The sequence below is a fragment of the Azolla caroliniana genome, unplaced genomic scaffold (assembly GCF_043228905.1).
Source record: "Azolla caroliniana isolate FFs.n. ecotype wild unplaced genomic scaffold, voAzoCaro1.0.p SCAF_12, whole genome shotgun sequence".
Classification (NCBI taxonomy): domain Eukaryota; kingdom Viridiplantae; phylum Streptophyta; class Polypodiopsida; order Salviniales; family Salviniaceae; genus Azolla; species Azolla caroliniana.
Genome location: NW_028230447.1, coordinates 20516801 through 20521311, shown reverse-complemented (window position 1 = coordinate 20521311; position 4511 = coordinate 20516801).

The window sequence follows — 4511 nt, the reverse complement described above, 5'->3', positions numbered from 1 at the left end:
TTTAGTACTAACTATTACTTGGGCTACGAACACATCACTAACTTGCTTAGAGGGAATGGAACCACTAATGGGTTGCACAGATCTAGGGCTGTCCAACCAAACGGCTCCTATTTTGGCTGGACTTAGTCGTTTAACTCTTCTTCTAACTGACTAAGGACATCAAATTTGTTTGCTAGATCTGGGATATTAGTACTATTAGTACTATTAGGACTATCAGATATCCCTACTGAAATAGGCTCGGATTTAGTACAATTAAAACTAGCGACTATTTGGTTTACCTGTCTTCTTGGCCTATGGGGGCAATTTATTGCGATATGTCCTGGTCCATCGCAGTAAAGACATAGTCGATTTGTACGGCATCGCTGCTTTTCTTCTTCGGATAACGGCCCTCGACGACGTGTAGTGTCAATCTCCATCGGAGTCGGAGTATTCGCTGGAGGCGCATTATATGACTCCCTCGGAAAAGGTATTGCTACCATTGAGGCGTAGGTGGGCTCTGATCTTGCCCTCGGCATCTGTAGTTGTCGTTCCGAACGTCGCTCAAAGAGGCGGTTGTCACATCTCACCGTGCGACTGATTGCTTCTGTTAAGGACTTTGGCTCTTCGGGGAAGGTCAATAGTAAATCCTTGACGTCGTTGCGTAAACCATAACGGAATTGCTCCATCAACGCTTGATCATCCCAAGGGATATCGGCGACGAGTAGGCGAAAATCTGCAGCGTATGCTGAGGCTGGACGGTCACCTTGGCGTAATCGCCGGATTTTGTTGATTGCGGTCCTGATGCTGTCAGTATCTCCGAAACATGCTTTAAACTCACCTAGAAACTCTTCAAAATTGTTGAGTAACGGAGATTCCTTTTCTAATAGTGGAGCGAACCATGACAACGCTGAGCCACTTAACAAAGTGCCTACTAAACCCACTCGTGATGCATCGGTGGGATATCGGGAAGGATGCATTTGAATAACTAATCGTACCTGGTTAAGGAACCCTCTAAACTGCGATGGCGTTCCATCGAACTTCGTGGGAAGGCCAATCTTGGGTTCTTTATTAATCCCTTGTGTTCCGGGCCCTTGTTGTTGCATCGCTACGATGGTTGCTTCGAGTTGTTGCACGTGTAACGCAAGTTCCCCATGTTGTTGTTGCGTTTGCTGCTTTTCTAAGGAGATTTGTTGAAGATCTCCCAGCAACCGTTGGTTTTCTTATTCCAAAGCATGGAACTTCTCCTTCAAGCATTGAAATTCCGAGAAAACAGATTGATATTCTTCGGCGCTAACAGTGGCCATGGGATGAAAGAAAAGAGGAATAAAAGATTAGTAGGAAATGAGAGAGACAGAAGGTAGGGAAATTTGGTTCAAACTGTCATGAACAGTACTGAGACAGAGAAGGAATTAGTACTAAACGAAGGATTAGTACTATGAGAGGTGCGGAACTTCTTCGAGAGAAGGAAGAAGTGAGCGAGACAGAGAGAAAGAGAGAGATTGAGAGAGAGAGAGTGATGATAAGAAAGATATGTATTATATGAAGAGAATATACAATGGTGGCTAAAAGGCTTAAGACTGGCGTTGAACCAATTTGGTTCAACATAATGCCTAGTGCCCTCTTTTATAGTGTTTTCAGGAGTAATCCTGAAGCTTCTAGAATGTTCCAGAGAAATCTGGAATATACACTAATTTCCTATAATAAAATGTAAATGAAAATAATATCTTACGTATTACAATAGATGATGTAATGGTCAAGAGCTCGACCCATATAACCTAAGGTCATGGGTTCGAGTCTTGCCATATCATGACATTTGCCAGATCAGTTTCATGGCACCAACCTCCTACTAGCGCGATGCTCATGGACTCCACTCCAAATTCTGAGGATATCGGAACTCTAGAGGAGAGTTCAATCTCATTTCGGCTAAGTGGGCCAAATGAGGGGTTGAGCAAGAGTCTGCGAGTAGTGGAGAGTTGGATGTGCAGTCCCCCCACCAGAAACCAAGTAGTCGACTTATGAGCAAGGAAAAGGGGAAGATGAAGATGTTGGAATACGGCACATATTGTTGGCACGTTAGATTGGAGCAAATCCAACTTAGCCATGATCGATGATAGGCCATAAAATCGGCGAACCAAAAGGTGCACCAATCCACCCGCCAGAAGAACCCCGTAATCCGGTACGAGTGTCATGACAATGGGTATAATGAGTATATGGCATATCATTATCGTATATGGTAGCAATGGGCTTAAAACCAAAACAAACCATTTATTAATAATAAAAACCAAACCAAACTTTTTCAAATTTTTGAAGCCATTAAAACCAAACCGTTTAGAGCCGAACCATTAAACCATACTGTTTAAAGAATATGAGAAACCAAACCGTTTACGAAAAATTTAAAACCAAACCAAACCAAACCATTTTTTATTGATATTAATCATCATACTTATTATACATTTGTATGAGAAAACCATCATAAATTTTGTCATCATACTTATCATAAATTTTGTCATCATACTAATTATAAATTTGATCATCATACTTATCATAAATTTGATCATCATACTTATCATATTTGATCATCATAAATGAAAAGGAGACTCTACATATAATGCATATAAATTTTAATAAGTTAAAAACTAGAGTTTAAAATTAAAAGTTGAAAGTTAGAGCCTATAGGGAAAATTTATGAGTATTTTTTAACCTATAAACCTTTAAACCTTTAAACCAAACCACATAAACCGAAACCGATTAGTAACATTTGAAACCAAACCAAACCGTTTATTTATTTTCAAAGCTATAAATCATTAAGCCACAATTTTCGGTTTGGTTCGGTTTGAGCCGAAACCAGACCCATTGCTAATATATGGTGAAGGTTGCGGAAGTACGTTAGCTGGAGAACTACACAGAAGCTGAAAAGGACACAAATTTGCATGCCGCAATGGAGGAAGAGATGTGCACCTTGGTGGAGAACGAAACATGGGATCTGGTTGACGCCCCCAAAGAAATGAAGCATATCAGGTGCAAGTGGGTGTACAAGGTATAGTACAACGTTGACGGCTCTATCAACCGGTACAAGGCCCGATTGGTGGCCAAAGCTATGTGCAACAACACGACATCGACTATGACGATACATTCGCATCAGTTGCCAACCCAGACAGTAGCGATGGCAAAGGGATGACACCTACACTAGGTGGATGTGAAGAATGCATTCTTGCAAGGAGAGCTTGAGGAACACTTGTACATTGTGTAGCCTTTCGGATTTCAATTCCGATTGAACATGTCGGTAGTCTTCCGATTGAAGAAGTTCTTGTACAAACTAAAGTGAGCCCTGCGTGCTTAGAACACGAAGATCACACATAGATTACGTCGGATGGGGTTTGTTCCGTTGAAGTTGGACTCATCATTGTTCATCCGGCAAGGTCAGAATGGGCTGGTTATACTTGTGTGGATGATTTAGTTATCGTTGGCGCCGGCCTGGAAGAAATCGGCAGCGTGAAGTTCCAGTTGGCGACATTGTTCGAAATGAAGGATTTGAGGAAACCTTCATTACTTCCTCGAGATCGATGTGATATGCACCCCTGGAAGGCATTATATGTTGAGTATGCTCTTCAAGTTTGGAATGACTGATTTGCAATCTATCACAACTCCTCTTGATAGGAATGTCAAGCTTCGTCTTGGATCGGGGTCGACTTGTGACGCGACAAGGTTTCGACAATTTTTTGGAAACCTTATATACTTGACCATCACCCAGCTGGACCTCAGTTATCCGACCGGACTTATTAGTCAATTTATGTCGCCGACGATATTCAACCACCTTTAGTGTGTGCATCAAAACTTGCGATATGTGAGCGGGACGAAGGATAGAGGGTTGTTGTATCGGACCGGTGTAGCCGAAGAGTTGGTTGGCTACATGGATGTCGATTGGGCTGGAAATGTTGGCGATCACAAGTCAACATCAGGATATGTGTTTTCCCTTGGAAGCGCAATGATCACCTAGAGCAATAAGAAGCATCCAACAATTGCATTGTCGAGCACAAAGGCCAAATACAGAGGAGCGGTTGTTGCGACATGCGAAACCATATGGTTCAAGAGGTTGTTAAAGGATCTACACATGGAGGTGTCCGAGCCGATAGTGATATATTGTGGCAACCTCAACAACATCCAACTAGCGAAGAACCCCATCTTCCATGCTCACATGAAGCACATTGAAGTGCACTATCACTTTGAACGTGAGTGAGTCCTCTCCGGTGAAGTGGAATTTCTTCATGTTCCGACTAATTGGCAAGTTGCCAACATCTTCTCCAAACCTCTTGGCCTAGAAAAGTTGTGGCATTTTTCGAGAATGCTTGGTCTAGAACACCTCGACATGCCGAACTTGAGGGGGAGGAGCGAGAGCCGAAGCAAGGGAGAAACGGAGGCAGAAGTTCGATGAGCCGAATCGGATGAGGAATTCGATTTCAAGACGGTAGAAGAAGTCGAGGACGGATTGAACGGGAAGTCAAGTGGAAGGAGAATGGGTAATGGAAGACTAG